General features: G+C 41.3%; 2 long non-coding RNA genes across 3 annotated transcripts; both read right to left on the bottom strand.

The window, feature by feature from the left end:
* Positions 1–4229: 4229 nt before the first annotated feature.
* LOC112568852 lies at positions 4230–6437 on the bottom strand. The gene is made up of 3 exons (XR_003100215.1): positions 6285–6437; positions 5551–5668; positions 4230–4694 (listed from the first exon to the last, which is right to left on the bottom strand). It is a non-coding gene; the product is annotated as an uncharacterized LOC112568852 (long non-coding RNA).
* A 3896-nt stretch (positions 6438–10333) lies between these two features.
* On the bottom strand, positions 10334–11761 carry LOC112568857. 2 transcript variants are annotated; one of them, XR_003100217.1, is made up of 2 exons: positions 11481–11761; positions 10334–10996 (listed from the first exon to the last, which is right to left on the bottom strand). It is a non-coding gene; the product is annotated as an uncharacterized LOC112568857 (long non-coding RNA). The 2 variants fall into 2 exon arrangements; XR_003100224.1 differs by having other exon boundaries at positions 10334–10985; positions 11481–11733.
* Positions 11762–12298: the final 537 nt, after the last annotated feature.

The following is a 12298-nucleotide window of genomic DNA, read 5'->3' as shown; positions in this document are numbered from 1 at the left end:
CACCCCAGTGTCCGTGATGACGATGCTGAGGACGCCGCAGTTTGGCTTGTGTAGGTCCCAGAGTCGGACAACCAGGCCCGCTGCTGCTACCAGACGAATCTGACATGAAGACATACTTTCTGTCCCTTTGACTATCCCATCAAACACGATGCTCCCTTCATCCGCAGTCGAGACCAAAGTACCGTTGACTAAGAGACACTGAATAATGTCCCCGGTCGTCAGGTTCAAAGTTCTAGATTTTGGTTTCACTGTTGGTGTCGTTGCTTGTATCACCGTGAGATAATCTGGAACAGTCTTTGCAGACGTGTAAACATCATCACGAGGCGAATAAGAAAAGTCGAACTCAGTCTCAGGTGGATCGAGAAAACTGATACTGGAACTATTCCAAGCGCTCGTCCCAGACGGTAAAATAAACATGAGGGCAGCCATTAGCACGCTCATCATCTGCTTGTTTGCAAATGGAATTTGAAGAGCACGTGCAGTCTTGTTAGACGCGGGATTCATTTTTCAAATGGTATTACCTATCTATGTTTGAAGAGCAAACGCAGACCTGAAAGACATGAACTTCATTTACAAGATTTTGTTCATCATGTGCATGCTGAGCTGGAGTTGCAACATTCCGGTCCTTCTACAGCAACATCTATGTCCGTTTTTCTGCCTGAATCCTGACTACTATACACACCTAGTGGTTAGAGAAACGCAGCCGAACCTGAATGTGTGTGACAGTTGTTTCGATACCCGGGTGCCACAGGTCACCTCTCCCAGCTGAGGCAGGTGTGGGTGCCTGACTCCCGAGATGTCCTGGCTGCGAAGAACTAGTCATCAGTGCGAGCTTTCGAGGCTGTCCTGCCTGTCAGCCGTGCGAGTGAGAATTCCACAGATCACCATGTCCAAACCAGTGTGTGTCCTGGAATTACTAAAGCAAACCAATCTTTTAAATTTATAGATGTTGAAATGTAGGAGGTAAGGGGGTGGGCTACCCCCACGTCCACCCTTTTCTCTAGAACAGACCACCAATATCCACTTTCAGTAGAAAATTCTCTAACAGCCTGAGCGAGTGTCTGGGTAACTGATATTTTCATTAAAGCAAAGTGTTTTGTAAATTTAACAAAATTGTGTGTGTTTGTTTTGTGTATGTGTGTGTGTGAGAGAGAGAGAATAATAATTCATGCTAGATCGACCGCAAACAACTAATTTCCTGTTGCTTTAAGCTCATCACAAACATGAAATTGTATATTAGCAGCAAACATTCAGTTAGCTGTGTGTTGAATAAGCCTGCATTTTAACCCTGGTTTTATTGTTCTGCTAAAAAGTAATCATCCGCGTGTGTGTACTTTGCTTTTGGTTTCACGTGTGATTTCAATGGCGCCATTACTGTGTGTACACGTGCGCGCGCGTATGATTACACGGGAAACAAAGTTCAATCTACTGTCATAGCATAATGAGGCCTTGTGGTTTCCTTACTTTGATTAAGGCACACGTCCACACCCTACAAACACATTTTTAACTGTCTTTGTAGTGTTTGAAAGCGATTCTAAATTCGATGGTTGCATGCAGACCGTGTGTGGATGTGAATGTGCGACAAGGCGTTGAAAAATCCCTCCCTCTTAAACAAAATGGACCATTTAAAACATTTACCGTCAAATCAACTAACAGATGGACGATGATGAATTGAAACAGAAGATGAGCATGTTGAGATAAAGTGAGAAGATAGCCCCGGTGACTGTAGTGATGATGAGGTTGTCAGGTACGACTGACGGTGGACCTGCAGGTGAGCGCCGAGTGGTTCTAAACGGTTAAAACATTGAAGATGACAATCTCAATGCTTCAATTATTCTCAGGAATACAGTTCATTTGCTTGTCTGTGAGTGTGTACCTGTGTGTACAAGTAAAGGAGAGCGTGGAGTGTGTGCGAGACAAGTGTTCACTAGAGGTGCTTACTCCCTAGATTTCCATTGAATGAACAAGATGTGGCATTGTTGTCATTACTGTAGTCAGAGGAGTAATAGAAGGCCACAGACCACGAATTGGTGATTAGACAAGTAATTTTACTGTGATGTACTGGTTATAATTATTGTCTTCGCATTTCATTTGAGGAGCTAAATGAACAAACAAAAAAAAAAAATGTTTCATGATGATTACTGCCCTCTGTCAGTCGTTTTCTGCATAATTATTCACTTCCACACGCGAATCAATCAGCTGACATCCATTAACTACATCATCTCATGCATGCTGATGACCAGCACACACATTATGCTGTTTAACCGTTTAAACATGATGTTTCACAGGCTCACAGAAGGAAAATACAAATGCAAAACTTTAATGAAGCCATCACCGGCATGGTAAGGTTGGCGGAGAAAGTACCTGGCGCGGTGCTGCTTACCTGGATGTCAGAAAGAAGAGAGAACAAGAGGAGGGTGGAGAGACAGAAGACTCACCGCGTTTGTGTTCATAGCAAAGGTTTAGTGTATGGCTTCAAGGTAAATCGAATAAATTAAAATTATTAATTAACATAGTAATAGCATTAAATAATATTTGTTTATCTTTTCGAACAGCTGATTTTTTTTTGCCTTGCTGAAATATACAAACATACACATGCATCTTATTAGTAAACATAAGATAATAATTTGACGAAGATTCTCTAATTCCTTCAGTGCACTTGTTTCCGTCAATCCATCAATCAAACTGACCACTGACAGTGAATCCTGAACTGTAACTGACAGTGACAGTACTGACTGACTTAGACTACTGACACTGAGGCTTCTACAGTGACTGATGGCTACTGACAGTGAGGGACTACTGACAGTGAGGGCTACTGACAGTAGGCTACTGACAGTGAGGGCTACTGACAGTGTAGGCTACTGACAGTGTAGGCTACTGACAGTGAGGCTACTGACAGTGAGGGCTACTGACAGGGCTACTGACAGTGAGGGCTACTGACAGTAGGGCTACTGACTGACAGTGTGACTACTGACAGTGACATGACAGTGTTACTGACAGTGTAGACTACTGACAGTGACAGGGACTACTGACAGTGTGACAGCTACTGACAGTGTGACTACTGACAGTGAGGCTACTGACAGTATAGGCTACTGACAGTGTACTGACTACTGACTAGTGACTACTGACAGTGAGGGCTACTGACAGTGTAGACTACTGACAACTGACTGACTGACAGTGAGGGACTACTGACAGTGTAGGCTACTGACAGGTGAGGGCTACTGACCTACTGACAGTGACAGTGAGTGTAGGCTACTGACAGTGTAGGCTACTGACAGTGAGGGCTTCTGACAGTGTAGACTACTGACAGTGTAGGGTACTGACAGTGAGGGCTACTGACAGTGTAGGACTACTGACAGTGTGGAACTACTGACAGTGTGGACTACTGACAGTGAGGGCTACTGACAGTGTGGACTACTGACAGTGTGGACTACTGACAGTGAGGGCTACTGACAGTGTAGACTACTGACAGTGAGAGTGTAGGACTACTGACAGTGTAGGACTACTGACAGTGTAGACTACTGACAGTGAGGACTACTGACAGTGTAGACTACTGACAGTGTAGACTACTGACAGTGAAGACTACTGACAGTGAGGGCTACTGACAGTGTAGACTACTGACAATGCGAGACAAAACAAGGGAAGCAATTACATTGTAGCGATTGCCTGGTTGTTAAAGTGGGCAGGAGTTGCTTCTCTTTATGAAGATGGAATCAAACACCATCAAATATCAAATCCACCCTCTCAGTGCGCACATACCCAGTTTGATGTGTAGCAGACTGTGTGTGTGATGCCATATGCTGGCACTCACCCATACTTTTTGAGGTCGTAGTATAACGACGGACAAATGTGAAAGGGTGACAGTCATCAGTGAAATGTCATTTTCTTGACAGTGTCATTGAGCCCATCACTTCCACTCACACTTGGGTGCATCGGAGTTCTAATTTACTCTCTCCTCTGCACTCTTTCATCTTCCTCCCTTTTCTTTTCTCCCACCATGTCTTATTCATTCATTCACTCACTCACTCACTCTCACTTTGACAGACAAAAAAGGAAATGACAGCTTCATGAGTTTTATTTCCGTGACTTGATACAACCTTAATGCTAACTTCATCATACCTCAGACTTGTTTTCTATGGATTACACTGAGCACAAAGAGGGACAAGTGATAGAGATGAAGTCCCGATAGGAGTTAAAGGTTAATTTTTTTACTTTCTTATTCTGAGCGGTTTTTGTGTGTGTGTGTGCACAAAACTTACACCTTAAGTAGGAATCTACTAAAAATATTTATAAATGTCCAAAATATTCTTTTCAAGGTTTAATCGTGTCGGATTCAGTGTTACAGTGAATGAAGCAAAGCTAAGATCGTTTATCAGGCTAGTGGCACTCGTAAGACACGGAGTTTACATGAAGACATAAACATATCCTTTATCTTCACTTTGATTGCTGACATGTTGATAATTTAGAGGGCATGTCCCACATTCTTGGCATTTCTGAAGCAGCCTGGTTTCTTGCCTCTTCATGTTCTGGGTGTCAGCATACAGCATCCAGTGTTGATTGTATTTTTCAGGTTCCTTGTGGCAGTAGTCGGCGTGTCGCCGCTCGGGGTCGTGGGTAGAGCCCACCCGTAACACATGCTGCTTCTCGATCAGGTATTCCAGAAAACCAAGACACACTTTCTGGATATTCCTTTTCTGGAATAAAGTATTATAATGTTCAAAGAAAAATTCGATGATAGAATTCATTTATTTTATAGACACATAATTGTATTTTCCCCAAACCCACCAGTTCATCAAGTTACACACACCTTAAGATGACCACAAGAGATTGGTTGCATCGACTTCAAGTACAGGATCGTTTTCGTTCCATGAATGGAAAGATAAATAATAGATGTGGTGGCACATACACATAAATTGCTATACCAAAATTTCACCTTTTTTTAAAACTTAAAAACATCAGTAATTGCATAAAGCTTAGTAAATCAAATTTGGTGCAGAAGTTAGTTTTAGAGGTGGCCCCATCTACATCCCACCAGATGTTCAAAAACAGATTTTGTGGTTAACAAAATGAGAATCCGTAACTGTTCAGGTGCTGTGAGCGCACGTGACAAGAACTCTAACAATGTCACTGAATGGTCCAGTGAACACAAGGCCACAGGTGACAGTTGCTACAGTGGTTAGCCTTGTAGGCCGCTGCATCCATCCATCATCCCCTCCCCTGATCTCCCATTACGGGTACAGACGGAACAGTACAGGTGGTCGTCAACCGGCACCACAATCAACGGGTGGATCATCGATAATGAGGCAGAAGATGCGCACATCGTGATATGCATGCAAATGCTATTAAACAGCTTTGTCCCAAACCCTATAAATTAACATACAGATTACATTCCGGGGGCAGATAAAGGGAAGTCCGCCATAAATTAGAAATTTCCTTATTTTTCCTGTTAACCAGTAAAATGTGTTCGCTAAATCCCATGATAACCTGACATGAATTATTATCATCTGACGAATCCTCCACATGATAATATCACGTGCATCAGAAGCTTACATTATGATCTGCGTGCACCTCGCATCTGTGTTTGTGGCTTGTCTTGGCACTGGTGGTCATGTTGGTGCCGGGTGTCTAGCGGCCCTGGGTGGCGCCACTTTCTCTATCCGGGTGGCACCTGTACAAGAGATTGGCAGGCATTTAAAAATATACCGTCAAATATATCAAATATATCTAATATATCATGTCGACTGGACGGCTCGAGTCCCTTTATTTATGCAAGCATCGCATGGCAACAACTACTTTCGATGATATCTTTACTTTACCACCTGTATCCAGCTTTACAAGCCATGCTGGACTGGACTAATGTGTCTCCATTATAACATATCTATCTTTGTCACATTATATCAGTTTGATTCGGAGTTTACAGGTACTTTGTCTATAAATCAGCCCATAGCGATGCACAAATGAAACAAACAAACAAACAAACAAACAAACAAACAAACAAACAAACAAACAAGCACCCCCAAAAAAACAAAGCAGTATTTCTGAGAAAAGTCCAGCTGGCAGAACAAAGTCCACAAAACACTTACCCAAGAAAGCACAAAACAAAGCAGAACAGACTATACCGACGGTATAACAAATATAACAAAGCAATGTTTTGGACCCATACGAAAAATCTGACAGAATTGCAGGAGAGAAGCACACAGGGTTACATACAGGGGAGTAGAAAGATGTAAACGATTATTTTTACTTTAAGTATGAAACTTATCGACATCGTTGATGTAACGCACCTAGGAGAAAACACAAGCTCTTCTCGTCAGGAAACGACAAAAGTAACTTTCGTCTATGGCACTGCACAACACACAACACCGTTAAATGCTGGTGAGGCCGATGTTATCTTCCTGTCGTCTGTGAGGAATCTTGGCTTCATCGTCACTGCTGACATCAGACAAAGAGATTGCAGATAGTCTGCTCACTACGAGCTCCGTAAGATTAGTGCCATCCGCCATCTCGTTTGTCTTCCTTCTGGCAAGGTTCATCAAGATCATCGGGTTTTTCAAAGCTATGATGCAACAAAGCAGTGAAGCTCTCCTCCCTGTAGTATCCCCCATGTACCCACCATCGACTCTTTTAAACGAGCTTGAAAACACATCTTGTCCGTGAACACTGCTCCTCAACAAGTCCGCTACTAACCTGTCCCCCTCCCGCCTTTTACATCTCTTGTAGTCTGTCCTGTTGATTGATATCCTTTGGTGATTATTATTTTACTTCTATCGTCGTCGTTAGTTTCCGTTACCTCTGTGTCTCCACTGTCTTTAGTTCTTCATGCGTGCGTGAGTGAGAAAGACAAAGAATTCCAACTCAAACTTCATTAACGGAAGGAGTGGTGGTGAAGTAAAACAGTTAACCAAATCAGCAATATATATTAACAGTAGTCTTTTTCTCTCCCATCGTGTAAGCCTCACTCAGTATCCAGTTTCTCAGACAATATTTCAAGCCTGGAGAGTATTTTGTTTTTACTATACTGCTAAAAACAACACAAAGGCCGCCTTCGTATTTCCTTTATTTTTTATTAATCGTGTTTGTACCAACAGTGAGCATTTCCTTGAAAATAATTTTTAGTAATAAAGCTGTTTGTGTGAACAGTCAACATGTTGATATGTACAGTCCATATGTAACTCTGTGCTTTGCAACCTTTTCCGTTTGTGCTAGTCACAATACACAGCTTGAAGCACATACAAACATTATTCTCAATTGAGATACATGTGTGATAAACAATACGATATGTGTGATAAACAATAACTTTTAATATCGCAAAGCATTCTATTTTAGTAATTTGGTAAAGAGGATAATGTGACGATTTTCTAAGTGGTGTTTCTCATTATCGTTTAAATTACTTCAGACACACACACACAAACAGAGACAGAGAGACAGAGACAGAAGGGTAGGCAGCGAGGCATAAAGGTAGAGAAGTGAGGAACTAAGAGAAGATTATAAAACAAACTGTCTAATTTTACCTTCAGCTCGCAGGATTCTATCGTTTAATTAACCGTACAAAATGAACAGAGCGATCAAACTAAAGTAAAAGAGGTAAAAGGTGGCTGTGCTTTGTCAAAGGTAAAACTGCATTTTTCAATAAAACATCTTCTGATGAAATGTTCTAACTTTGCAGCACCCAGTCAAATAGCCATCATGTCATACTAGAATGTGACAAACGTAGCATTTCTGTGGTCATAGATGAAAAAAATAAATCCACTAATTCCTGAAAGGTCATAACACAGATACAAGAGGGAAGCAAGCACTTGAAGTCCGCCGCGCAGTAGATCAACAGTCAGTCACGTGACCCCACCTGTGGTTGGGGGGATCACAGGGAAAGACGCGGCAGCTGACAGTGTCCCCCACTGTTGTCTATTGTGTTTCAAACTGAGTAGTGAATGTGTGTGAATGACGTAGATTGCATAGAAGATATACAGTAATGCATGTGAATATATGTATATTTTGAATATCTCAATACCTTTGAATGGGTGAAAAAAAATTTCTTGAATCATAAGCTTCACAAACTGATGACACTCTGAAAAACATGAACTAAGTGCATGGATGATGATGTAAGGAATGAACAAGTAGTGCTACATTACACAAAATATTTCTTCCAGAATTTTTTTAATAAAAGGTTATAAAATCAAATGCCCACAAATACAAGCACTGGTTAAACATACAAAACGCTGTGCATGTCTGTCCATGATAGGAACAGTTTGAACACTATTGCCTATGTGAAGTATAAGATCATTGATCTTTGTTTATTTCCTTATTCTTTGTCTCCGCTGGTATCCACGCAAACACAGCAAGGTGAGAGATCGCTGCCTCACACCTGCACCTCGACTACAACAGAATTAGATACCTCACACTGAGGCAATGAGTTGCTAAATAAGTAGGTGACACTTCGGAGACGACCATCGGGTTTTCGTCACGTCTAAAAATAGCGGCGGGTATTCCCGCTGTCAGACGCGGAAAGCTACAGGAGGCCGACTACAGCTCTGTGCAGGTGAATCCCAACAGGCCGTCAGTGTCTAGGTCTCCACTAGATGTTTGTTTCCAGGGTAACGAAAGGTGGAGGAAAATTGGTGAATGTTAGAAAATAACGTTTTTCGCGGATAGTTTCCACACGCTTATTATATCTATATTCTAATAAAATATTTATGACTTGCAGACAGCATTAAAGCCAGTTCGTTCAAGTGAGGGAGGGAGAGGAAGAAAGTAGGAGAGAGTGGGAGAGAATGAGAAAAGAAAGAGCAATCAAACACACTGTGTCAAGAAAAGCAGTTTTGCTGTGTGTTGAGCATTTCTCAGAAATTCGTTTTCTAGGTATTCATGACGCCCCTCCATAGATGTAGAACAGTTTCAGTTTGTGTTTATTATATACTTCTAGAATAACTCGTTTTCTCAAAACTGGCTCTCCACAACTACACGGTCGTCCAAAGAAGTGAGATCGTCAACGAATCAGGCTTTACCCTTAAACCACCAAGTTTTGTCAGGTATTTTTACAATCTGTCGTACTTTTTTGGTAAGTAATTTGAGAGACAGGTGTTGAGGCAGCAGGCAACACTCGCATTCGTGACAGTGATCATTTTCTTCTCTCCAAAATGTCTCGTCAGCGACGACAGTCTTTGTGTCCAAGAGATGAATATAACTGCTATTTATTTTTCCAAAGGATGACCCCTGCTGTTATCACGTGACCTCTAGTTGTAGACAAATTATTTCTCGATAACAACTACAATGTAATCGTGAAACCCGTGAGAGAGGAAACATCAGACGATGACGGTGCAGTAATTAACAAAACAATTTCTCAGGTACAGTGGAACCTCGGTTAACGAACTGAATCCGTTCTGGAAAGCTGTTCGTTATCCGAAATGTTCGTTATCCGAAACAATGTTTTCCATAAGAAATAAAGGAAATAGATTTAATTGGTTCCCAGTCCCTGTTGACTCGCTAATATTTGAAAGTTACAGGCTATAAAGGTATTTGTTTTAATGAGAACAGTTATAATGCAATATAAATGGAGTTAAATAAACATAAAAACATTAACGAAAGCATTTAACATCAGAAAACTCGTCGTCTTGACGACGTGAGTGGATGGAGGTGTGGGGAGGAAGGGGTGGAAGTACTGCTTTGATTCCCCCTCCATGAGCACACGTGACATTATAAAATCGGGGGTGACTTCCCTTTTCTGTAGCTTTGAGGTTAAAGAAAAAACTTGTCCAGTTTCTGTTCCTTCTGCCTTTTTGTAAAACTCTTCAGTAAGACGACATCACAGATCCGACAGACGCATGCCACCTTCATACTTTGAAATCATTTCCTTTTTCAATTCATTTGTTGGCCGCTTCCTTGTCATTACCTCACTACTATTAATTGCTCTTAATCTTCTTTGGAGCCACGATTGAGGATTATCTTATTAAAATAAAGCACAACAATCACTAAATAAGAAGGATGCGCATAGATAAGGAACGACCGATCATAACTGTGTCTCGAGCGCGAATGATGACATGCTGGTCGGTCACGTGTGGTTCATGTGGCTGTTTGTTATCCGAAATTTTGTTCGCTATCCGAGACAAATTTTTAACGAAATTTTTGTTCGTTAACCGAAATATTCGCTATCCGAGGCGTTCGCTAACCGAGGTTCCACTGTATATAGGAAACAACAGAACAGTTTTAGGGTTTAGACTTGTCTGAGAACTCGTCTACACTTGAGACATCTACGGCAAGGTTTCGTGAGTCTTTGTAGTGCAGCGTACACACACACAATCACACACACACAACATCGCATAGACAAAGAAATGGCTTCATAAAAGCATCAGCGAATATTGATTTATTTTATCAAAAAGTTATTGACGACCAATTTTTCTGTTGTTGACTTCTCATTTCATTTTCACTAAACAAACAATCATTTGTTTTCAACGATTGTATTAGGGATTGTTTAATTTGTACGAATATAGCATACACTAATGGTGAACATATCTCTTGCATTTAAAGCTTTTATAAATGTTAAGGTAGTAAATACATTCATGATGACTTCATTTTATATTGAAACCGTACGAAAGGAAGGCTACACGAATTACAAGGTATTCGAGGGGTTTGTGGTGGACTTGTGTCAGAAACCACAAGAAGACTGGTAGCAATGGCAGTCATCTGCTCACACAATGGCGTAGACCCACCCTGGTGTGGGTTGTGCGTTGCTTTGCATTTGGTCATTCCTACTGCAGTTCTTCTTTTTCACGCACAGGTTCAACAACTTGTTTTCAGCCCTCTGTTTGTTTGTAGTCGGAGCATAAAACATGCAGCGGTTGCTGTGATATGCATAAGCATTTTCATTCTCGTACGCGGCTCATCGACTCTCCACGTCATCAGTAGAGCCCACGCGCAGGACAGCTTTCCTCCTGATCATTAGTTTCAGCTCGGCTTGTCTTGTCTTTTCTGTACGCATTGAAATGTTTTCGCTGAAACAAAACTGAAATGTCAAAAATAAAATTCAACTCATCCGCTGTTTATTGGCGTCTTTCTGCTTCACTTCCTCCCTCCTGACCGCACATCCAGTCTCACACACACTAAACTCTTGTAGCGCGTGCAGGTAATTGTTGAACTCGATTATCATCTCTCGTTTCATGAATTCTTTTCTTAAATGGAATGCATCATCCATTAATATCCATTTTTTGTTGTTTCCCCCTTCTTTCATTCATTATATACAACCTATAACTTTTCTTAAAATCTAGCTGATAAAAAAAACCCACACACACAGATTGATGGTAAAAAATAAAATTCACTTAAGTGCTCTGCATGCTCTACCCCATTAGTGGCTCAACAAAGTCTTTCCTCATGATAATTTTCCTCTTGATAGAGAGTTGTCATATTCAGCAGCTTATTTATTATCTTGTACTTTATATCCTGTAATGGAAAGAAAATTGTCTTATTTGTCATCAAAAATTCGTTCTTACCTAGCAACAAGAGTCCGAAGATTGTCCGAGTGCAATAGCTTCTTGTGTGTCGCAGACCTGCCGAGCTCACTCCCTCGTCTCGCGTCGTCAGGTTGTTTCACCTGTATCTCAACTCAACATTTCTTTTATACTCGCCGACTAAGAATTCCCAGTAATCTATTCACTCTGTGAATATTCCATTGACCTACATTTCCTATCTCGATTCCTGGAGTCACACCCTCGCTACTTTCGTTAAGAAAATGGATTGCACAATACGAATGATACACCTGTTACTGTGTAAGAGTTGCAATTATAAAGTGTGTAGGAGGTGGAGGGGAGGATAGGTTAATACTGGTCACTTTAAGGATATACTTTTCTCGCGCACGAGGATACATTGTCACTAGTATGATTAGATGGGTACTTTTTATACAATTGACTCCTTATTTATGAATGACCGTCAGTGTGTCCATCTCCATCTATCTAGCTATGCAGCAAAACCCACTTTTGCATCCACCTCACTGGTTATCCGTCAAAGAAAGGAAAGATATTATTACCACCCCAACAACAGACTGAGCCTCCTGCTTCCCTCCTACAACTGAGCACCGAAGAGCTTCAGGCTTGGACTGATTCAAACCACATGTCACTCAACCTCCAGAAAACTGAAGTCTGCTTCTAACAACCAAACAGAAAAAGAAACTTAACCACCCTATTTCCAAGTATCTTATCGGCACTCAGTAAATATTGGAAGTACAGTCACCACATCTCTGACACAAAAACCTTCAAGCTGTCAAGAATCAAACTTTTCCTAGACCCTCACGCGAGAAAACTCTTTTATACAA

This window comes from Pomacea canaliculata, linkage group LG1 (assembly GCF_003073045.1).
Source record: "Pomacea canaliculata isolate SZHN2017 linkage group LG1, ASM307304v1, whole genome shotgun sequence".
NCBI classification, from domain to species: domain Eukaryota; kingdom Metazoa; phylum Mollusca; class Gastropoda; order Architaenioglossa; family Ampullariidae; genus Pomacea; species Pomacea canaliculata.
This window is presented reverse-complemented; position numbering and strand designations above follow the sequence as displayed.